General features: G+C 44.5%; 1 pseudogene; it reads right to left on the minus strand.

Moving 5' to 3' along the window:
* Window positions 1-16,635: 16,635 nt before the first annotated feature.
* LOC138674591 (piwi-like protein 1 pseudogene) overlaps window positions 16,636-25,954 on the minus strand; it is a 70,648-nt pseudogene continuing 61,329 nt past the window's right edge.

A 25,954-nucleotide genomic window follows, 5' to 3' on the forward strand; every position in this document is an offset into this window, starting at 1 on the left:
ACACACACACGCGCGCACGCAGCTCACACACATGCACGCAGCTCACACACGCACGCAGCTCACACACACATGCACCTCACACACAAGCACACAGCTCACACACACACACGCACGCAGCTCACACACACACAAGCACGCAGCTCACACACACACGCACGCAGCTCACACACACATGCACCTCACACACAAGCACGCAGCTCACACACACACACGCACGCAGCTCACACACACATGCACGCAGCTCACACACGCACGCAGCTCACACACGCACGCAGCTCACACACGCACGCAGCTCACACACGCACGCAGCTCTCACACGCACGCACGCAGCTCACACACACACGCACGCACCTCACACACACGCACGCAGCTCACACACGCACGCAGCTCACACACACACGCACGCAGCTCACACACACATGCACGCAGCTCACACACACACGCACGCAGCTCACACACACACGCACGCAGCTCACACACACACACACGCACAGCCCCACTGTATAATGACATACCCACACAGCCCCACTGTATAATGACAGGCACACGCACAAGCCCACTGTATAATGACAGGCACACGCACAAGCCCACTGTATAATGACACACACATGCAGCTCACACACGCACGCACATAGCTCTCACACACACACGCACGCAGCTCACACACGCACGCAGCTCACACACACACGCACAGCCCCACTGTATGACAGGCACACGCACAACTGCACTGTATAATGACACACACATGCAGCTCACACACACACGCACGCAGCTCACACACACACACACACACACACGCAGCTCACACACATGCACGCAGCTCACACACACGCACGCAGCTCACACACACACGCACGCAGCTCACACACACGCACGCAGCTCACACACACACGCACGCAGCTCACACACGCACGCACCTCACACACACACGCACGCAGCTCACACACGCATGCAGCTCACACACACGCACGCACGCAGCTCACACACACACGCACGCAGCTCACACACACACGCACGCAGCTCACACACACACGCACGCAGCTCACACACACACGCACACACACGCACACAGCCCCACTGTATAATGACATACCCACACAGCCCCACTGTGTAATGACAGGCACACGCACAAGCCCACTGTATAATGACAGGCACACGCACAGCCCCACTGTATAATGACAGGCACACGCACAACCCCACTGTATAATGACACACACATGCAGCTCACACACACATGCACGCAGCTCACACACACACACCAATTACCTCATACACACACCAGTTACATCAAACACACAAGCACGCAGATCACACACACACACACCAGTTACCTCATACACACATCACACACCAGTTACCTCATACACACATCACACACACCAGTTACCTCATACACATATCACACACTCTCCTCTGTGGTGCAGAGGCGGCTGATGGCCATGTGCAGCTCTTCAGTTTCTCCTGCTCACAGCTCTGCACTGTCCCGGGCCCCGGCACCTCCCCCGTCTCTCCTTCTCTGCCGGGATAGCAGATCCAGATAAAGTGTAATTCTCTGTCCTCTGATGTGATCGCACATCAGAGGACAGAGAAATAGGGGGATTCGGGACCCTGTCATACTCACCTGTGTCCCTGGGTCCTCCTGCTGCTCCTCCTGGCCGCCGGCAAAAGAAAATGGCGGGCGCATGCGCAGTGTGCCCACCATCTGTCTCCATCTGCCAGCCGGCAGGAGAACAGCAGTTGGGGCTAAAATTAGGGTTAGGGTTAGGGCTAGGGCTAGGGTTAGGGTTAGGGCTAGGGTTAGGGTTAGGGCTAGGGTTAGGGCTAGGGTTAGGGCTAGGGTTAGGGCTAGGGTTAGGGTTAGGGCTAGGTTTAGGGCTAAGGCTAGGGTTAGGGCTAGGGTTAGGGTTGGGGCTAAATTCAGGGTTAGGGTTCTTTCACACTTATGTCGGTACGTGGGCAGCGGATGTAGTTTTTCAACGCATCCGCTGCCCAATCTATGTCCTGGGGAGGAGGGGGCGGAGTTACAGCCTTGCATGTGCAGTCAGAAATGGCGGACGCGACATACAAAAAAAGTTACATTGAACGTTTTTTGTGCCGACGGTCCGCCAAAACACAACTGATCCAGTGCACGACGGACGCGACGTGTGGCCATCCGTCACGATCCGTCGGCAATACAAGTCTATGGGCAAAAAACGCATCCTGCGGGCACATTTGGAGGATCCGTTTTTTGTCCAAAACGACGGATTGCGACGGATGACAAATGACGCAAGTGTGAAAGTAGCTTTAGGGTTAGGGTTGGGGCTAAAGTTAGGGCTAGGGTTGGGGCTAAAGTTAGGGTTAGATTTGGGATTAGGGTTAGGGTTTGCGATTAGGGTTAAGGTTAGGGTTGTGATTAGGGGTGTATTGGGATTAGGGTTAGGTTTGAGGTTAGGGTTGAGATTAGGATTAGGGTTGTGTTGGATTTAGGGTTTTGATTAGGGTTATGGATAGGGTTGACATTAGGGTTGTTTTGGGGTAAGGGTTGTGGTTATCGTTAGGGTTAGTGATTAGGATTATGGATTGGGTTGGGATTAAGGTTAGGGGTGTGTTGGGGTTAGGGTTGGAGCTAGAATTAGGGGGTTTCCACTGTTTAGTTACATCAGGGGGTCTCCAAACACGACAGCCAATTTTGCGCTCAAAAAGTCAAATGGTGCTCCCTCCCTTCTGAGCTCTGCCGTGCGCCCAAACAGTGGGTTACCCCCACATATGGGGCATCAGCGTACTCGGGATAAATTGGACAACAACTTTTGGGGTCCAATTTCTCCTGTTACCCTTGTGAAAATAAAAACTTGGGGGCTAAAAATCTTTTTTGTGGAAAAAAAAAATATTTTTTTATTTTCACGACTCTGCATTCTAAACTTTTGTGAAGCACTTGGGCATTCAAAGTTCTCACCACACATCTAGATAAGTTCCATGGGGGGTTTAGTTTCCAAAATGGGGTCACTTGTGGGGGGTTTCCACTGTTTAGGCACATCAGGGGCTCTCCAAACGCGACATGGCGTCCAATCTCAATTACAGACAATTCTACATTGAAAAAGTAAAACGGCGCTCCTTCACTTCCAAGCTCTGCGGTGGGCCCGAACAGTGGTTTACCCCCACATATGGGGTATCAACGTATTCAGGAGAAATCGCACAACTTTTGTGGTCTAATTTCTCCTGTTACCCTTGTGAAAATAAGAATTTGTGCGCGAAAAGATCATTTTTGTGTAAACAAATGCGATTTTTTATTTTCACGGCTCTACGTTATAAACTTCTGTGAAGCTCTTGGGGGTTCAAAGTGCTCACCACACATCTAGATAAGTTCCTTAAGGGGTCTAGTTTACAAAATGGTGTCACTTGTGGGGGGTTTCCACTGTTTAGGCACATCAGGGGCTCTCTAAACGTGGCATGGAGTCCGATCTCAATTCCAGCCAATTCTGCATTGAAAAAGTCAAACGGCGCTCCTTCACTCCCAAGTTCTGCGGTGCGCCCAAACAGTGGTTTACCCCCACATATGGGGTATTGGCGTATTCAGGAGAAATTGCATAATAAAATTTATGGTTACATTTCTGTTTTTACACTTGTGAAAATAAAAAAAATGGTTCTGAATTAAAATGTTTGCATAAAATAGTTAAATGTTCATTTTTTCCTTCCACATTGTTTCAATTCCTGTGAAGCACGTAAAGGGTTAATAAACTTCTTGAATGTGGTTTTGAGAACCTTGAGGGGTGTAGTTTTTAGAATGGTGTCACACTTGGGTATTTTCTATCATATAGACCCCTCAAAATGACTTCAAATGAGATGTGGTTCCTAAAAAGAAATGGTGTTGTAAAAATGAGAAATTGCTGGTCAACTTTTAACCCTTATAACTCCCTAACAAAAAAAAAATGTGTTTCCAAAATTGTGCTGATGTAAAGTAGACATGTGGGAAATGTTATTTATTAACTATTTTTGTGACATATCTCTCTGATTTAAGGGCATAAAAATACAAAGTTTGAAAATTGCAAAATTTAAATTTTTTTTGCCATATTTCCATTTTTTTCATAAATAATCGCAAGTAATATCGAAGAAATGTTACCACTAACATGAAGTACAATATGTCACGAAAAAACATTCTCAGAATCAGCGGGATCCGTTGAAGCGTTCCAGAGTTATAACCTCATAAAGTGACAGTGGTCAGAATTGCAAAAATTGGCTCGGTCATTAAGTACCAAATTGGCTCTGTCACTAAGGGGTTAATGTAAAAAATAAAGAATAAAAATAAAAAATATAGATACACTCACCCCTCCGAAGGACCCTGGCTGTCACCGCTGCAAGCGTCTGCCTCCGTTCCTGAGAATGCAGAGAGTGAAGGACCTTCGATGACGTCGCAGTCAGGCGACCGGTCACCTGACCGCTCACGTGACCGTGACGTCATCGAAGGTCCTTCACTTACTGCATTCTCAGGACGCTTGCAGCGGTGACAGCCAGGGTCCTTCGGAGGGGTGAGTATATCCATATTTTTTATTTTTATTCTTTATTTTTTACATTAATATGGATCCCAGGGCCTGAAGGAGATTTTCCTCTCCTCCAGACCCTGGGAACCATACGCACCGCACACGCCGATTCCGATTTCCGATATCACAAAAATATCGGAACTCGGTATCGGAATTCCGATACAGCAAATATCGGCCGATACCTGATACTTGCAGTATCGGAATGTTCAACACTACTCATGAGATTTACTTGAAAATTATACAGGCATGGGCCTTAATCTTAGAAAGAGTTTTGGTTGCATGAAGCCAGCTGCACAGTATGGTTTCACCCTTTGGTGTAAAATTCGTAAGACATATTCTAATAGGGTCTTTTGGTGGATGAAATGTTTAGCTCTGCCCAAACCTATAGCATTAGTAGACATTATAAACATTTCTGAATACTATCAGTTTGCTGTAGATGGTTTTTTTTGGCCAATAGCCTGCATTTTGGGCTGGAACGCCTGAATCTTACTTCATCATAGCCAATTAAAACTATTAATCAAATTTATTTTAATTCCCCTGAATAGACCAATATGGCATTTATCATCAGGAAGTCGGAATTACTGGTAACTAATGATCATATATCATTTCAGACATATGACGGTTCCTGTTTAATAAATCACCAAGTAATACGGAACATTGACCACTATTTTTCACATAGAAAGAGCCACCACCCAAATGCAACCAAAAGTTTGTTTGTGTTGAGGCTTCTGTCTGGTAATGGTGCGTGCTGGTTTACAAATTAGGTGTATTGATGTATTTTAGCCAAGCATATCATGACTATTCAGTGATGTAGTGTAATGTGTTACTTGTGCTTCATAACAGGATGTGGTACATGATCGCCACACCCTATTGTACCCCTTAAATAAGCTCACAAAAAGAGAAAAATATCAGTTGACACATCAAAACAGCAGCCAGTGATAAAATTCAAAATGTAAAAAACACACACGGCACTCAAAAAGGTAGCAACCAGTATAACTACAATCATGTGCTGCACATTTTATGACATTTTCTGTGCAGCTTACACATCAATCATCCTGTAGCGCAATGACCAGTGCCCCTGCATGGTGTCCATTTCTCCCTGCATGCAAGGACACCGACTTACCACCCCAGGCCCACGGCATGGTTCCCTGGTGCGTGCCGCAGCTCTCGGCGGTGCGTGCACTCCCCTGTTCTTAAAGGGGCAACATGCACATACAGGAAATGCTGTCAGTTTATTGCAAGTAGAATGATAGGAAACAAAAAAGCAAAAAGGGTCTTATCCGACAGATTATTCCAATCAATGTTAGAGAACTATTCACCTGATGATGCACAGTAAAAGCAAGTAAATGTTAGCTGCCACCACAGGTCGGCAAAACGACCTCTCAGAGACGTTATAATAACTGTGTGTGGATGATATTGGCGCTGCTGTGACAAAACGAATCCTGATATAATTGTAATGCACTCCGGTGGTTTATTTAACGCATTTCAAAGCCTATGGCTTCTTCTTCAGGAAATTACCACAGAGACATGTGATGACAGCGCTGTTACATCGCTTATATACATTCAAAATTCAAAACCGGCGCCAAAAGACCTTCCGACATGTCACATATAGTGTCAAAGTTCGTGGAGCAGTAATACATACAATAAAGTAATTTTCCACATATGAACATACAGATAATATAGTTTTTCAAATTAATAACCAATATAATACAATTTCATTCAATTTTCAGACATCAGAGGCAAAAATAAAATAAAGAAATTATACGAAAAAACAGGACAAGAACCTACTTGAGGACGTGAGATAATTCCTATTCATCCTCCCATCTACCTGCGCCACGCATTGAGCCAGAGGAACATTACCTGAGAATTAATTATATGCGTACATACAATCAATTTCCACCATAGCTATTATCAGTGTATATTTATTAAAATATATTTTTGGTAAAAATCATGTTAAAAATTGTATAAAATGTAATAAAAAATTGTTTTGATCATGAAATTACCAATTTATGCCTCTTTTTATAGATATAATATATAATCATTATTATAGATTTAGTGTGACGTCTAATATCTATGTGCTCTTAAGAAATCTTACATATTTTTAAAAACTCACTGACATCAATAAAAAGAGGGGAAATTTCTCAAGTCAATAATTGAAACAGACCACGGAGATTCCATCCAATATTGCAGTGGAGCAGAGCCCAAATGAAACACCTGTGAGAAGGAGGAGAAGAACAAACCGACCATGATCGATAGTGATGGGAAAGCACTAAAATGCTCAGGTGCTCGTTGCTTGGGTCGAACAAATTGGAATACTCGGGTTCTCGGCCAGAACAACGAGCCCAATATAAGTCTATGGGAGACCCGAGTATTTTTACCGCGATCTCCCCCGGAGGTCCTTTTAAGGTCTAAAAACGTTTGAAAATGATGGAAACACTGCTCAAATGACACAGGGACCTCATGGGGATCGCCCTTGGAAGCATTCCTGACTAAGGCCGGCGTCACACACAGCGTATGAAAATACGGTCCGTATATTACGGCCGTAATACGCTGAAAAGTCCCGAAAATAGTGGTCCGTAGCTCCTCCATAGGCAGGGTGTGTCACCGTTTTTTGCGCATGGCATCCTCCGTATGTAATCCGTATGGCAGCCGTAATGCGTGTTTTTATCACAGGCTTGCAAAACCGACATACGGCTATACAAGGTGTTATGGCTGGCAATCAGGCAACACAGCGTGCAGTAATCAGCGCACATACAGAGATCTGGCAATAACCAAAAACAATAGGACGAGCTCTGAGACGTGGAATCTCTGTAGACTGCAGTACCTGATCTATCCTCACACAACTATAAGCAGCAGTGGATTGCGCCTATCACTACCTATGCAACTCGGCACTGCCTGAGGAGCTGACTAGCCTGAAGATAGAAATACAAGCCTGACTTACCTCAGAGAAATACCCCAAAGGAATAGGCAGCCCCCCACATATAATGACTGTTAGCAAGATGAAAAGACAAACGTAGGAATGAAATAGATTCAGCAAAGTGAGGCCCGATATTCTAGACAGAGCGAGGATAGCAAAGAGAACTATGCAGTCTACAAAAAACCCTAAAACGAAAACCACGCAAAGGGGCAAAAAGACCCACCGTGCCGAACTAACAGCACGGCGGTGCACCCCTTTGCTTCTCAGAGCTTCCAGCAAAAGTTAATAGCAAGCTGGACAGAAAAAACAGAAAACAAACTAGAAGCACTTATCTAGCAGAGCAGCAGGCCCAAGGAAAGATGCAGTAGCTCAGATCCAACACTGGAACATTGACAAGGAGCAAGGAAGACAGACTCAGGTGGAGCTAAATAGCAAGGCAGCCAACGAGCTCACCAAAACACCTGAGGGAGGAAGCCCAGAGACTGCAATACCACTTGTAACCACAGAAGTGAACTCAGCCACAGAATTCACAACAACAAGGGATCCATGTGTTAAAAAAAAAAAACATATATACTGTCTCTCTATATATATATATGTCAGGGAGACACACACACATATATATATATATATATATATATTATTACTTAATACAGCGCGAGATAGCAGAAAGCCGGTAATTCAATTACCGGCTTTTGCTTTCTCCTTCCTAAACCCGACATGATATGAGACCTGGTTTACATACAGTAAACCATGTCTTCTTCCCATTTTTTTTGCATATTCCACACTACTAATGTCAGTAGTGTGTATATGCAAAATTTGGCCGTTCTAGCTAGTAAAATAAGGGGTTAAATGGCGGAAAAAATTGGCGTGGGCTCCATTTGCCGTGAGGCGCCCTCTGCTGGCTGTTCCTAGATCGTGGGAACTTACCTAGAAAGCTCCCAGGCTCGAGATCATATGAGGACAACCAGCAGAGGGCGCCTCACCGCAAATTAAGCTAAATATAGGTCATTAATAGCAAGGTGGCATTAACCCTTCATTACCCCATATCCCACCGCTACACGGGAATGGGAAGAGAGTGGCCAAGTGCCAGAATAGGCGCATCTTCCAGATGTGCCTTTTCTGGGGTGGCTGGGGGCAGGTGTTTTTAGCCAGGGGGGGGGGCAATAACCATGGACCCTCTCCAGGCTATTAATATCTGCCCTCAGTCACTGGCTTTACTACTCTGGCGGAGAAAATTGTGCGGGAGCCCACGCCAATTTTTTCCGCCATTTAACCCCTTATTTTACTAGCTAGAACGGCCAAATTTTGCATATACACACTACTAACATTAGTAGTGTGGAATATGCAAAAAAATGGTGATATGAGATGGTTTACTGTATGTAAACCAGGTCTTATATCATGTCGGGTTTAGGAAGGAGAAAGCAAAAGCCGGTAATTGAATTACCGGCTTTTCTCTCTAACAGCGCTGCGTATTCCTCGCAAGTCACACTGCTGGTCCGTGTGTAATCCGTAATTTTGGGGCTTCCATTGACTTTCATTGACGTTTTATTTGCGCAATACGGTGACAAACACAGCATGCTGCGATTTTCTACGGCCGTAGAAAGCCGTATAATACGGATCAGTTTAATATGGCAGATAGGAGCAGGGGCATAGAGAATAATTGTGCCGTATTTTTTGCGAGTTTTACGGACGTATTTTCTGCGCTCTTACGTCCGTAAAACTCGCAAGTGTGACGCCGGCCTAATAGTTCACTGCTTTAATCATTTTTTTCCGAGATTCATGCCATTTTTCCCGGTGCCACAAAAAACACATTAAAACTAAACCAAAATGGGTTTTGCATAGAAATATGTCAAGGTTCATCCTTTACAGGTTAATGACTTGCCTGTCAGGCCAAATATTTAACCCCAGACCGAAAATTTCCTCTTCCACTTAGGCTTAGTTCAGACGCAGCGTTTTTGAAGCGTTTTTCAACTTTATCATTGCTTTCAACAACTACAAATGCATTCACTGGGAAATGTCATTGTAACATTTAACACCCTTAGCTGTCCATGTGGTGAGTGACACATAAGCAGACCCATCTTGTTTCATTTATGAAGGAGGGACTCTTAGGCTGGAGTCACACTCAGCGTAAGAGAATACAGTCCGTATATTACGGCCGTAATATGCTGAAAAGTCCCCAAAATAGTGTTCCGTAGGCAGGGTGTTTCAGCGTTTTTTGCGCATGGCATCCTCCGTATGTAATCCGTATGGCATCCTTACTGCGTGTTTTTCTCGCAGGCTTGCAAACCGACATACGGCTATACAAGGGATCGATGTGTAAAAAAAAACAAACAAACATATATACTGTCTATATATATATATGTATATATAGTAATATATTATTACTTCATGCAGCGCGAGATAGCTTTAAAGCCGGTAATTCAATTACCGGCTTTTGCTATCTCCTTCCTAAACCCGACATGATATGAGACATGGTTTACATACAGTAAACCATCTGATATCCCCATTTTTTTTTTGCATATTCCACACTACTAATGTTAGTAGTGTGTATATGCAAAATTTGGCCGTTCTAGCTATTAAAGGGTTAAATGGCGGAAAAATTGGCGTGGGCGCCCGTGCAATTTTCTCCGCCAGAGTAGTAAAGCCAGTGACTGAGGGCAGATGTTAATAGCCTGGAGAGGGTCCACGGTTATTGCCCCCCCCCTGGCTAAAAACATCTGCCCCCAGTCACCCCTGAAAAGGCACCTCCAGGAACAGCCAGCAGAGGGCGCCCTCACCGCAAATGAAGGTAAATATAGGTCATTGACCTACATTACCTTCATTCCCCGGGGTTTTGCAGCAAGGAGCAGCTGCATTAGCAGAGCTCCTGGCTGCAAAATATTTTAACCCCTTCAGATGGATTTACATTGTGGGACGTTACAGATCTTCGGAAGGTATGTATATTGTTGGTTTATTATTTTTTCTTTGTCACAGAGCGAGGGTCTTCAGATGGATTGAGCGTAGAATAAATTATTACAACAACCTTTGTTTTCATTTCATTAAAATAATTTTAATTTTTTATTTTTAATGTGTGTGTGTTTTTTTTTAACCCTTTACTAGTATTGGATTAATAATGGATAGGTGTCATAATTGACACCTCTCCATTATTAATTTGGCTTAATGTCACCTTACAATAGCAAGGTGGCATTAACCCTTCATTACCCCATATCCCACCGCTACACGGACATGGGAAGAGAGTGGCCAAGTGCCAGAATAGGCGCATCTTCCAGATGTGCCTTTTCTGGGGTGGCTGGGGGCAGGTGTTTTTAGCCAGGGGGGGGGCAATAACCGTGGAGCCTCTCCAGGCTATTAATATCTGCCCTCAGTCACTGGCTTTACTACTCTGGCGGAGAAAATTGCTCGGGAGCCCACGCCAATTTTTTCCGCCATTTAACCCTTTAATTTAATAGCTAGAACGGTCAAATTTGGCATATACACACTACTAACATTAGTAGTGTGGAATATGCAAAAAAAAGGGGATATGAGATGGTTTACTGTATGTAAACCAGGTCTCATATCATGTCGGGTTTAGGAAGGAGATAGCAAAAGCCGGCAATTGAATTACCGGCTTTAAAGCTCTCTAGCGCTGGATGAAATAATAATATATATACATATATGTGTCTCACTGACATATATATATATATATATATATATATATATACCTATTCTACGTGTACACATTTATTCTACCTATTCTACTGCAAGCTGTCAGTGTGATTTTACTGTACACCGCACTGAATTGCCAGCTTTTCTCTCTAACACCGCTGCGTATTTCTCGCAAGTCACACTGCTGGTCCGTGTGTAATCCGTATTTTTGGGGCTTCCATAGACTTTCATTGGCGTTTTTTTTGCGCAATACGGTGACAAACGCAGCATGCTGCGATTTTCTACGGCCGTAGAAAGCCGTATAACACTGATCAGTAAAATACGGCAGATAGGAGCAGGGGCATAGAGAATAATTGGGACGTTTGTTAGGCGAGTTTTACGGACGTATTTTATGCACTCATACGTCTGTAAAACTCGCTAGTGTGACTCCAGCCTTAAAGTCACAGAGCCTATTTTTACTGGTGCATCAGGCGGCATTAATCTTCTTAAAGGGCCATTATGAAACAGTGGGTCTCCTAAGCTGTTGTAGCCTATGCTGTGAGTGGATGGGCTGCAAAGAATTATGACGAACCACAATACCCCTGTCATAAGATGTCCAGGGGGGACTCCTGAAAAAGTGTTGCATTGAATTCAAGGCCTGACCTGCTACCAATTCATATGCACCCAATAAGCCTTTGAACCCACATACTGGATGGGCACATGAAAATCCACTTCACAATATGCATTTATACATAGTACTCCTTTGTTTTACACATTGCCAGCCCTGCTGCATAGTCATATGCACCCCATACTGAATGGGCTCATGAAAATCCACTTCACAATATGCATTTTGTACTCCGTACTCGTTTGTTTTACACATGGGCAGCAAAGACAGCCCTGCTGCATAGCCATATGCACCCCATTAAGCCTTGGAACCCACATACTAGATGGGCCCATAAAAATTCACTCGTATTTTGTAATGGTATGATGTTTCCCTCTTTGCACAATTATTTACAGGAGAATTTGGCAATTTTATTTGCCATGTTGTTAACACTAAGGTTCAGATATGACTTTAAAAAAGGCTAAGGCTATGTGCACACGTTCAGGAATGTGTGCAGATTTTTCATGCAATTTTCCTGACGAAAACCTGATATTTTCTTCCGGAAATCCGCATGTGTTTTTGGTGCGTTTTTGGTGCGTTTTTGATGCGGTTTTGATGCGTTTTTTTCCAGCGTTTTTTAAGCGTTTTTAAGAACAAATAAAGTTGGTTAAAAAAAAGAAAAAAAAAGAGACTCTCAATAGGTAATTTCCTGTTCCAACCCCTCTTCTCCATTTTGCCTTTTTGTTGCATTCAACATGCCGCACGTTCAGCCCCATTGGCGTCTTTCGCCACAACAAAACCATCTTTTGTTGCTGACGGCACTGCTTTTGCTGCACCACCACAGTGAGCAGGTAATATAATGATATAATGTCATTAGATGTGCACACTATGCGGACTATGCTGTGGATATGCAGTGTTTCTGTTGCTGCGGATAGGCTACTTCCCACTTCCGTAGAGCTCCCTCGCAATCTGTCGTTTTGGGATAAAACAGATCCTGCATATGTGCTCGCAGGATTTTTTTTTTTCCCATACACTTGTATTTGCAACGGTTTGCGACGTTTTGCCGCACGTTGCATCCATTGTGCGACGTAGGCATCGTGTTTTGGCAGACCGTCGACACAAAAAATCCTTCCATGTTACTTTTTTGGTGCATCGCATCCGCCATTTTTGACTGCGCATGTGCGGCAGAAAATACACCCAGTCCTCCCCAGACTGCAGAATGGGCAGCGGATGTGTAGAAAAACTGCATCTGCTGCCCACGTCATGCAGTTATTTCACAACGTCCGTCGGTATGTTGGCGCCAATGTATTGCGACGGAACAGTACTGATGGAAGTGAAAGTAGCCTTAGCAGCGATTGTCCATGCGTTGTACAGTACCATGTAAATAATAAAGACTATATTCTCCCATAGGAGCAATCTCGGAGAAGGAGTAGAAGACGTCCAAAACGCATGTGGGTTCATCCCATTATTAATGAGCGGGAGGAAAAGGGACACTTCCATGTCCTTTACCAAGATTTAAGGAGGTAAGATATAAGTAGAAATGATATATTGTCATCTGTGTTCACTTTTTTTTTTTTTATTGCTGTTATACACTGTTGTGTTTATATACAGTATCTGTGGTTTTTGAATCTTTTTTTTTTTTTTAATTCAGTTTTCCTGAGAAATTTATCCAGTTTTGCCGGCTTACGATTCAGGCATTTGATCGCCTTCTGATAATTCTGGCTCCACAACTCAGCTACGAAGACACATGCATGCGAAGATCAATCTCTGCTGAGGAAAGGCTGCTCATCACCTTGCGGTAAGGCCCTTTTTTTTTTTTAAACACAAACTCCACACATTGGCCCCATAGTTAATGCTGCCACAGTGCCGTCATAATGCTGCCACTGCGCCACAATGCTGCCAGTGCCCCCCAGAATGCTGCCAGTGCGCCACAATGCTGCTACAGCCTCCATAATGCTGCCACTGCACCACAATGCTGCCAGTGCGCCACAATGCTGCCAGTGCCCCCATAATGCTGCTACTACGCCACAATGCTGCCACTGCCTCCATAATGCTGCCACTGTGCCACAATGCTACCAGTGCCCCCATAATGCTGCGAGTGTGCCACAATGCTGCAAGTGCCCCATAATGCTGCCACTGCACCACAATGTTTACAGATTTAGTGCCCCTGAATCGTACTATTTATGTTGTCATGCATATTTTCATCGTTATTAAAAATATTCTAATTTTTTTAATTTTTTTCCAGGTTTTTGGCCACAGGAGAGAGCTACACATCCCTGCACCTCCATTTTGGCAAATCCACCATCTCTCAAATTGTGAGGTGCACATGTGCCGTCATCTGGCAGAAGTTGCAGTCCATCGTGATGCCTTGCCCAACTGAGGAGACTTGGCTGCAGGTAGCAGCAGGCTTTCAGTCTGTGGCCAATTTCCCCAACTGCGTAGGTGCTGTCGATGGCAAACATGTGAGAGTGCTGAAGCCACCAAGATCAGGATCACGCTTCTTTAATTATAAGTTTAACAATAACTGACATATTGGTCGAGAAAGGTTCATCCCTATATGTTGGTACTCAGAGTGGGTTACAAATAGGCATCCCATAGTCCAAAAATAGTTACACGACCATCAATGGTCCCCTGAAGAAGCCAACTTCGCGAAACGCGCGTTGGGGCCCTTCTTTTCAGTCTGCCACGGTCTTTCCCTTTTCCCTCCCACATGGGTAAGCATTTTGCATGTTGAGTCTGACGAGTGAGGGGACTCTAGCGATACTAGCAGGGGTATATATATATATATATATATATGCTCCCCTTGTAACTATTTTTGGACTATGGGATGCCTATTTGTAACCCACTCTGAGTACCAACATATAGGGATGAACCTTTCTCGGCGGACTGAATGTTTTTTATGTGTCTTTTCCCCCTTGTCCTCTCGTCATGTATTTGTATACTTGGGCTTTTTAGCCGTTTTGTACTATTTATGAGCAGGTTGTCTAATAAATATTCACTTTTGAGATTACTATTTCTAGACTCTTAGGCTCTATTTTTTCTAGATTTATGTCAATGAGAGTATACTCCTGATCTCTTGTAGGCTGTATTCTTTAATTATAAGAAGTATTTTTCTGTGGCCCTGATGGCGGTGGCTGATGCCCATTACAAGTTTGTTGCCATCGACGTTGGTGCTTATGGCAGTTCTGGGGACTCTCGGGTGCTGCAATCATCACAGATTGGACTTCAAATTCTTCGAGATGGCGGAACACTCCCAGCCCCAAGACCTTTGCCCGGTTCCACACATCCTGTACCCTTTGTGATGGTATCGGATGAGGCATTTCCCTTAAAAACAAACCTGCTGCGCCCATACCCACGAAGGGCACTGGATGACCGGCGGAGGATTTTCAACTATCGGCTGAGCCGTGCACGAAAATATGTGGAATGCACCTTTGGGATCATGTGTGGAGGATCTTTCACACTGCCATCCAGCTAGATACGAAGACCGTTGACACTGTGATAAAGGCATGCTGTGTTCTCCACAACTACGTTCGGGACTACAGCACAGAGGTAGTTGAGGAGTCACAGCTGTCTGAATTAATTGCAGTGGACAACTTGGGTCAAGGCAGGCAATCCATCTCGTGGTTGCGTGTGCGAGAAACCTTCACTGACTACTTCATGAGTCCTGAAGGTGCCGTGCACTGGCAATACTCCTGTGCCGGTGTTGAGCAGCCTGAACAGCAGAGAAGATCGGACACCTAACCCCCATCAAGTTGTCAGCCTGTACAGAAGAGCAGATCGGATGGCTAACCCCAAAGCAATCAATGCCCTTGTGTTCTTCATCAGTACAGCTGAGCAAATTGGATGGCTAACCCCATGCATTCAATGTCCTTTTGTTCTTTATCATTAAAAAAAAAAAATGGGAATTAATAAAAAAGAACTTTGTTTGAAAAATCAAACCTTGTGTCCACAACTTACTCTTTAGTCACTGACACTGTTATTATCCCATTACCCACAGTTCATATTCTGCAAATTGAAATAACCTTTTTTTAAATAAAAAATGACCAGACATTTTTTCAAATACAAATTTAGTTTTTATTCATAAATAACAATGTGTACTACACATAAAAACAAAACGTCGTTAAGTGACGTAGCAATTAGAACACAAGGACAAACATTGTTCAAAACAGTCCATCAACAATGGACGTTATCACAACCTGTCAACAGGACAAAATAGTGCATCAACAATGGCTTTTTTCACAACCTGTCAACAGAACAGTTGGGTTGGGGACAGAAATCCTCAAAATTGCTCGTTCTCCGGACACACATATTTTTTAAAAAAAATATGTAGTATTTTTTCCCAAAAAAAAATATGTGTACTACACATAAAAATATAACGTCGGTAACAGACGTAGCTAGTAGAACACAAGGACAAACATTGTCCAAAACAGTCCATCAACAATGGACGTTATCACAACTTGTCAACAGGACACAAAAGTGCATCAGCAATGGATTTGTTAACAACCTGTAAACAGGACAGGGGGGTTTAGGACTGAAATCCTCAAAACTGCTGGTACTCTGGCACGTACCCATACCCCGGAAACAGTTCTTGAGAAGAAATACTTGTGTTTTGGGAGACATTGTGCCCAGAACTTTGACGAGTTGTACAGTGGCTGGAATTATAGGCTTCTGCAGCGTCGGGCCTGTGTGCTGCATGGAAAAAACGTTGAGAAGCAGCTGATGGTGGTGGTGGTGGCGGCCCACTTGGGTTAGTAAATGCCTTCATAATTGCTACAACTATGTCTTGTGATGGGGGTATTGGTGATGGGACAGCAGCAGACATTAGAACTGCATTGACTGCTGTCATGCACAGGCTCTGCCTGTCCCATGGCATAGACCTTAGGCGGCTGGCTATCACAGATCCATATTTATCCATCTCATCTTGTGTAGATGAATTGTCTATAATATTGAGGGTTCGACTAGTGATAGCTTCAATGGCACTAGTCGAACCCTCCTTTTTTCCCCTTCTTGGGTGCTGCTCTAACCATTGGCACGGGACGGGCAGAACCAGACCCCAACCCAGTGGGCATTGAACCGCCAAGAAAAGAGCTGGACTCAGCGGCAGAGGCAGCAACAACAGCGGAAGACACCACCGCCGCATCCACCGCAGAGGACGAACTTGCCACAGTACAGGTGGGTGGCATAACAGCAGCATGCATGGAGGATGACTGCCTAGGCAAGGGTGGATTTGGTGAGGAGCACATTGGATAGTCCTCCACCTCCTCTCCATCACCATGCTCCAGGCTGTTGTCTTCATGGACCGGTGGGGTTTCGGCCCTTACATTGCCTTCAGTTCTGTACAAGGAATAAAAAAGACTTCTTCAATAAAAGAGAACTGTGAAACGTTGAAGATACAACAAAATACATATATATAACTTACCGCCGCAAATTTCGGCTTGTTAAAATGAACTGCAGCTGGTCTGCAAATGGCACCCTCTTTTTTGAGGGCGAGCTGCCACTTTCTGCCTTCTGTGCCTTCATCAGCCTGTCGGTCACAGATCTCCACCTTTTTTTCACATCTTCCACTGAAATGGAACAATTTAAAAAAATTATAAAGGAACTAGATGGTGGCCCGATTCTAACGCATCGGGTATTATAGAATATGCATGTCCACGTAGTATATTGCACAGGCCAAGTACTATATTGCCCAGCCACGTATGTCCACAAGTTTCACAAATCCAAAGTGGCACTGGACAGAGGGGTTTTATGACCAGGTTGTGGAGTGATTTTGCTATGACCGCAGACAGGACAGGTACTGCTGCATCGATTCAAAGTGACAGGAGACAGCATTTGTCCAGTATGGTGACAAACTTTTTTCCTCCCTGTTCTCGCATAGCATCCTTAAAAGAACCTGCCACGTGCACTGTCAGGACAGGGCGGGAGGTCGGAGGGTGAGAATAACGTTATTTTTATTATTTTTTACTTTAGATCTTTGTACTAGTGATGCTGCATACGCAGAATCTATAGTAAAAAGATTGTCAAACAGGGTTAATAGGTGCATAACCAGAGTGCGTAACACCTCGCTCGGTTAACACTGGCATTAACCCTGTGTGAGGCCTGACTAGAGGGGAGTATGGAGCGGGCACTGACTGCGGTGAGGAAAGAGCGGCCATATTGACGCCAGTCTGAGGCTGTCGCACATTGGTCGTGGCAATGTTTGTGGGCATTTTGCCACAACAAACCAGCGACTTGGATTCCATGAAAGACAAAGGCCACAACCAATGAATATCCGTGACAGACAGAAGGACAGACAGAAAGAGGGAAGTGACACAAATACATAGTAACATAGTAACATAGTTAGTAAGGCCGAAAAAAGACATTTGTCCATCCAGTTCAGCCTATATTCCATTATAATAAATACCCAGATCTACGTCCTTCTACAGAACCTAATAATTGTATGATACAATATTGTTCTGCTCCAGGAAGACATCCAGGCCTCTCTTGAACCCCTCGACTGAGTTCGCCATCACCACCTCCTCAGGCAAGCAATTCCAGATTCTCACTGCCCTAACAGTAAAGAATCCTCTTCTATGTTGGTGGAAAAACCTTCTCTCCTCCAGACGCAAAGAATGCCCCCTTGTGCCCGTCACCTTCCTTGGTATAAACAGATCCTCAGCGAGATATTTGTATTGTCCCCTTATATACTTATACATGGTTATTAGATCGCCCCTCAGTCGTCTTTTTTCTAGACTAAATAATCCTAATTTCGCTAATCTATCTGGGTATTGTAGTTCTCCCATCCCCTTTATTAATTTTGTTGCCCTCCTTTGTACTCTCTCTAGTTCCATTATATCCTTCCTGAGCACCGGTGCCCAAAACTGGACACAGTACTCCATGTGCGGTCTAACTAGGGATTTGTACAGAGGCAGTATAATGCTCTCATCATGTGTATCCAGACCTCTTTTAATGCACCCCATGATCCTGTTTGCCTTGGCAGCTGCTGCCTGGCACTGGCTGCTCCAGGTAAGTTTATCATTAACTAGGATCCCCAAGTCCTTCTCCCTGTCAGATTTACCCAGTGGTTTCCCGTTCAGTGTGTAATGGTGATATTGATTCCCTCTTCCCATGTGTATAACCTTACATTTATCATTGTTAAACCTCATCTGCCACCTTTCAGCCCAAGTTTCCAACTTATCCAGATCCATCTGTAGCAGAATACTATCTTCTCTTGTATTAACTGCTTTACATAGTTTTGTATCATCTGCAAATATCGATATTTTACTGTGTAAACCTTCTACCAGATCATTAATGAATATGTTGAAGAGAACAGGTCCCAATACTGACCCCTGCGGTACCCCACTGGTCACAGCGACCCAGTTAGAGACTATACCATTTATAACCACTCTCTGCTTTCTATCACTAAGCCAGTTACTAACCCATTTAATGGACAATGGACAATTATATAGTAGATACTTAATAAAAATAACACTAATAATAAATTATTACAACAACCTTTGTTTTTATTTCATTAAAATACTTTTAAATAATGTGTGTTTTTTTTTAACCCTTTACTAAAATTGGATTAATAATGGATAGGCGTCTTATTGACGCCTCTCCGTTATTAACCCGGCTTAATGTCACCTTACAATAGCAAGGTGACATTAACCCTTCATTACCCCATATCCCACCGCTACACGGGAATGGGAAGAGAGTGGCCAAGTGCCAGAATAGGCGCATCTTCCAGATGTGCCTTTTCTGGGGTGGCTGGGGGCAGATGTTTTTAGCCAGGGGGGGCCAATAACCATGGACCCTCTCCAGGCTATTAATATCTGCCCTCAATCACTGGCTTTACCACTCTGGCGGGGAAAATTACGAGGCAGCCCACGTCAATTTTTTCTGAGATTTAACCCTTTAATTGCCTGTAGCTATTAAATTTAAGGGTTAAAGGCAAATTAAGGGTTAAATTGCGTAAAAAATTGGCGTGGGCTCCTGCGCAATTTTCTTCGCCAGAGTAGTAAAGCCAGTGACTGAGGGCAGATATTAATAGCATGGAGAGGGTCCACAGTTTTTGGCCCCCCCCTGGCTAAAAACATCTGCCCCCAGCCACCCCAGAAAAGGCACATCTGGAAGATGCGCCTATTCTGGCACTTGGCCACTCTCTTCCCATTCCCGTGTAGCGGTGGGATATGGGGTAATGAAGGGTTAATGCCACCTTGCTATTGTAAGGTGACATTAAGCCAAATTAATAATGGAGAGGCGTCAATTATGACACCTATCCATTACTAATCCAATTTTAGTAAAGGGTTAAAAAAAACACACACAGTCTGGAAAAAGTATTTTAATTAAATGATGACACCTGGTTTTTGACCATTTTTTTATTGTACTGCAAAGGGTTAACTAGTTTGGCTGACCGGAGATGGACTGATAAGTTCAACTCCGGTCAGCCGATGAGTCTGCGCAGCCGCAGTGACTACCGAACGAGTTCACCCGAACAGCGCGAGCTGCCTTCGGGAGAACTCGGTATACAGTGAACGGGATCGCTTTACGATCCCATTCATTGTATCGGCGGCCGCGATTTAGAGCAGCCGCATGTTATGTGGCTGGTATAAACTGTAGGTCATCGTGGGACACTCGTTTATTTGGATGCTGCGGAGGGTAGGTATATGTTGTGGTTTGTTTTTTTGTTTTTTTCTGACGAGGGATTCGTGGAATTGGGCGTATAGGTGAGTATAAGTTTTTTATTTTTTTATTTATTTTAGGTGGCGATCGGCGGGGACAGGTATGTATATTTTATTTTCACAGGTAACCACTGGTCACCAATGAAGCTTTTGGGGGACTAAAATATAAGGGCCACTGGCCACCAATGAACCTTTCTAGGGGTGGGGGGGGGAATACGGGCCACTGGTCACCAATGAACCTTTTTATGGGGGGGGGGGAATACGGGCCACTGGCCACCAATGAACCTTTTATGGGGGGGGAATACGGGCCACTGGTCACCAATGAACCTTTTTATAGGGTAGGGGGGAACACGGGCCACTGGCCACCAATGAAACTTTTTATGGGGGGGGCAATTATTTCGGGTCGTGGATATTAAACAAAAAAAAAATATTGTGTGTGTTTTTTTGCAAGCAGGAACAGTTCGATGGGAAATACTGCTCCCATCGAGCTGAGCCTGCTGCGACTATAGGGAATAGACATAGGCCGATAGGAGTAGTAGTAGTCTCATCGGCCTATGTCTGACAACACACATACACAATATACACATACACACGGACACACACAAAACACACACATAGACACTTACCACACTAATCATGAAAGGCACATCCAGCTGCATCCGGTCATACCAGTCCATGTTGGCAGCCATCATCCAGGAAGACGGATATTGTCTTCCTGGATTATGGGATGCTCCTGGCATGATGGGATGGCCATGTGACTTCCGTTATGCCGTATTGTTACCTCCGCAAATCTGCTTGAATTCCGCAAATTTTTTTTAGATTTGCGGAATTCAAGCGGTACAATAGAAGTCTATGGGTGCGGAATCGCCGCGATTCCACAAATTAATGAACATGCTGCGTATTTAAGGCTATGTGCACACGTTGCAGATTATTTGCGGTTTTCTAGCGTTTTTGCGCTATAAAAACGCTATAAAACCGCAAATAATCTGCATACATTAAGCATCCTATCATTTTTAATGAAATCCGCAATTTCTGTGCACATGATGTGCGTTTTTCCGCATGAAAAACGCATTGCGGAAAAATAATGAACCTGCTCATTAATTTTGCGTTTTTTTCACGGTTTTCCCACTGTCTAATGCATTGGGAAATGTCCGGAAAAAAACGCGTCAAAACCGCGCAAAAAAACGCGCAAAAAACGCATGCAGATTTCATGCGGAAATCTGCCAGAAATGTCCGGATTTTCACAGGAATTTTCTGCATGAATTCCTGAACGTGTGCACATAGCCTTACCGCGAATCTTTTCCGCTGCGGAAAAATACTCAGTAAGTGCACAAAATTTGCGGTTTCCATTATAATTGATAGGATGCTTAATGTTAGCGTTTTTTTTGCGGTTTTATAGCGTTTTTATAGCGAAAAACCGCGGGAAAACCGCAAAAAAAACGCGACGTGTGCACACAGCCTAATACTTGCAATACAACGCAATTTTATTGCTAACAACAAAATTCAAGGAATAGTATGATTGAATAGTGGGAGTGCGTACACTTTTGTATATGTTAACATACACCAATTAATAAGTACATATATGGATTAAATAAATATAGTGATTATACGTATATCTGAAGATTCACTACATACAGTATACTTAGATCATCATCACCAAGAGGCTTTTAAACATTATCCTTCTGGAGTATCCGAGAAGCAACACCAAGACAGAGAATCCCTGGGAGATTACCTACACTGCATGGGCATCCCCAATTATGCAGGTATCAGCACACTCTACATGTACCCCAGTTTTGGCATCTGTCTTAGTCATGTTTCTCTGGTTTTACATAGTGATTTACACTATGTAATAACTCTAGTTTCACCCACACCTTCAAGTGGCCACTTTTCAAGGTTAGATGAAACTGAGATATCATGGACTCATCAGACGAGGGGCCATAAACCCCTAGGAAATAAAAGCAACAAGGATTTAGATCAAACCACCACCGGCATAGTTTCAGTAAACCTTAATGTTTTACAATGACAAACAGCAAACATATAGAGGCTTAGAACTGTTTGTGAACTGAATAAACAAACATTTATCAAGATTCTGCCACTATGAGCATTGTCTGTCACATCTGAAATTAGTTTCACAAGAAATGCAGCTATGTGATTGTCTGAATGCATTCTGTACACAGTATTTAAATCTTGGTTACAAATCGCCATTTGTTTATTTGTTTATTTGCCATTTGTACATTTGAGGCAGCTAAAGTTATGGCTCTCAAGGAGAGAAACTAATGTAGTCGACAAAGAAAGATTTGTAATGCACTACAGAGCCAAACTAACAGCATTGCTTTATCAAATTTATTTGAAGTGTATTGTGTCCAATGTGAGCATCCAGGCAACACAAAAAGGAGCTTTTTAAGGGAGCTCTTTAAGGTATACAAATGTTATGAAGTCTTTGGATAAACCACAGCCTTGTTGTCAATGTGGGGTACCTTTTTTAAAAATACACTAGTGCCATCGCAGGCCCCTAGCCCAAAAATCAGTGGCCTATAACAGTACAGAGCATGTTAACCCTGGTGATCTAATGGCAGTTAAAGGACACATTGCAGGAGACCGAGTTATGAAGTAGGCCCAATGTAATGTCATGCCCAATTCCCCAAGGCATTGTCCTTTTTAAAAAAATAAAATAGAGCCATCACAGCCCTCTAGCCCAAAAATCAATAGCCTATAACAGTACAGAGCACTTTCACCCTGGAGATCTACTGGCAGGTACAGGACAGATTGCAAGAGACAGAGCTAACAAGTAGGCCCAATGTAATGCCATGCCCAATTCCCCAATGTGTTGTCCTTTTTTTAAAAAATAAAAGAGTGCCATCACAGCCCCCTTGGCCAAAATGCACCGTACAGAGCACGTTCACCCTGGTGATATATTGGTTCTGGATGAGGAGGATGAGGATAAGGAGGAGGATAAAAACAAACAGACCAAATCTGGAAGCGTATACCGATGTGTGGTTGCAAAGAGGTCCATGAGAATACACCTCCCCAAAAGAGAGAATGTATTTGAAGTTATGTTTTGCGGTTTTCACTTGGTGGTGTACAGAAGTCTTTCCCAATCCAGGCCTTGTTCATTTTATAAGAGTCAGCCTGTCAGCATTTTCAGTTGACAGGCGGATGCGCTTATCTGTTATAATTTCACCAGCAGCACTAAAAACCCTCTCTGACAGAACGTTAGCAGCAGGGCAGGCCAGGACCTCCAAGGCATATAGAGCCAGTTCATGCCACGTGTCCAGCTTGGATACCCAATAATTAAAAGGCACAGAGGAATCATGGAGGATATTTGGACGATCTGCAAGGTACTACCTCACCATCTTCCCAAACATTGCACTTCTTGTGACAGCACCCCTTGCCTCTGTGCCGGCAAGTTGGGAAGGTCTGAGAAAACTGTCCCAGAACTTGGCCATTTTTCCCCTGCCTGTGCTGGATTGTACTTCTGTCTCTCTCGCTTGGATTCCTTGGTTGTACAACAAACTCTGACGTCTCACATGGGAATTTTCTAAGTAATTCCGCTACAAGGGCCCTCTGGTACCGCAACATTTTAGTACACCTCTCTGCCTCAGGCAGAAGAGATTGCAAGTTCTCCGTGAAGCGTGGGTCTAGAAGTGTCACCAACCAGTAATGAGTGTCATCCAAAATTTTGATAATCCGGGGGTCATGTGAAATGCAGCGCAATATAAAGTGAGCCTTGCGTGCCAGACTGCTAACAGGCAAGACTTCCGTGTCCTCACCAACAGAAAGACTGACCATGATGTCCTCATTCTCCCCATCCTCACCCTCCCCCATCCACGCTGAACAAATGCCCACAAATCCTTTCCAACAAGTCCAGCATAGAGTTCCAGCGCGAAGGGACATCACACAACAGTTGGTGAGTTGGGAGCTGAAAACGCTGCTGAAGCACGGCAAGGGCGTCTGAAGCTGTAGCTGACTTTCTAAAATTGGCAAACAGACGGCGTACTTTCACTAGCAGATCTGGCAGCTCCCGGTAGCTTTTCAGAAAACGTTGAACCACGAGGTTAAGCACATGGGCCAAGCAAGGTTATGGCCATTGTCACACATGACCATGCCTAGCTGTAGGTTCAGCGCTGTTATCCAAACATCTGACTGCTCTTTCAGCGCTGGCCACAACTCTTCTGCATTGTGCAGTTTGTCACCTATGCAGATTAGCTTCAGCACAGACTGTTGCCGCTTGGCTGAGGCAGTGCTGCAGTGCTTCCAGCTTCTGACTGATGTGTTGATTTCAGACATGGAGGATCAAGAGGAGGAGGAGGTGCAGGAGCTGTAGACTCTAGGGGCAACCCTGACTGACGTATGGCCAGCAATCCTTGGCGTGGGGAGGATGTGTTCCATCCCAAGGTCCGACTGCGTCCCAGCTTCCACTATGTTAACCCAGTGTGCCGCCATTGAGATGTACCATCCCTGCTCACAAGCACTTGTCCACGTGTCCGTGGTTAGGTGGAGTTTCTAGGTAACAGCATTGTTGAGAGCACGGGTAATGTTGTGGGACACATGCTGTTGTAATGCCGGTATGGCACACCGGGAGAAATAGTGGCGACTGGGGACCGAGTACCTTGGGACGGCCGCCGCCATCAGGTTGCGGAAAGCTTCCGTCTCAACAAGCCTAAAAGGCAGCATTTCTAGCATAAGCAGAAGTGATATATTAGAATTGAGGACTGTGGCCTGTGGGGCGTTGGCTGGGTATTTCCACTTGCATTGCATTCCAAAGACTGGGTTATAGAAAACTGAACGCTATGCTTGGACAAGGACGTGGATGGGCTTGCTGATGGTACTGCTTGACTGTGGGCCACAACAGGTGCAGGGATAGAGGCATTTTCACATGCACAGTGTACTGTGGATTGGCTTCTGCACAAAACAGTGGAAGTGGTGTGACCAGCTGGCAGTGGTCCTGGAGCCTGGGGTTCAGCCTACAATGTTGGGTGCTTTGCTTGCATGTGCCTGATCATGCTGGTGGTGGTTAGGCTGATTGTTTTGCTACCCCTGCTGATGTGGGCATGGCAGGTGCTGCAAATGGCCTGTTTGGGGTTATCGGCAGAGTCTTTAAAAAATAACCAGACTTGGGAAGATCTAACAGTTAGAATGGCAACTTCCCTCATGTTGGTGTTACTGGAAAAGGATGCACGCCTTCTGTCTGTGGCCACCACACTGCTTCTTCCTGCCTGTTGGGGGATATGCCTCCTTTCCCATTTGTGCTGCTGTTCTCGCTATGCACGTCTTCCTGCCAGGTTGGGTCAGTCACTATGTCATCCACCACCTCATCTTCCACATCCGCACCCTGCTCCTCATCCTGACTTTCTGGAAATTGTGTCTCATCATCATCCACCTCTTGTGACACTTTCCCGCCATCGCCTTTGTGTGACCGGGGTTGGTCAAAGCTTCTCTACATGCGATCTCATCTTTCCTCACTTCAAGTTGACCGGCAGAGATTTCTGAATCTTGAAATGGAAAACTGAACAGCTCTTCAGAGTGTCCAAGTGTGGGATCAGTTGTCTCAGGGCACTCAGCATGGTGGGAGGAAGGAGGATCAGGGTGAGGAATATCCTGGCCATGCTCACAGCTACTCAGACTTGACCATGTGGAAGAC

Source organism: Ranitomeya imitator, chromosome 4 (assembly GCF_032444005.1).
Source record: "Ranitomeya imitator isolate aRanImi1 chromosome 4, aRanImi1.pri, whole genome shotgun sequence".
NCBI lineage: Eukaryota > Metazoa > Chordata > Amphibia > Anura > Dendrobatidae > Ranitomeya > Ranitomeya imitator.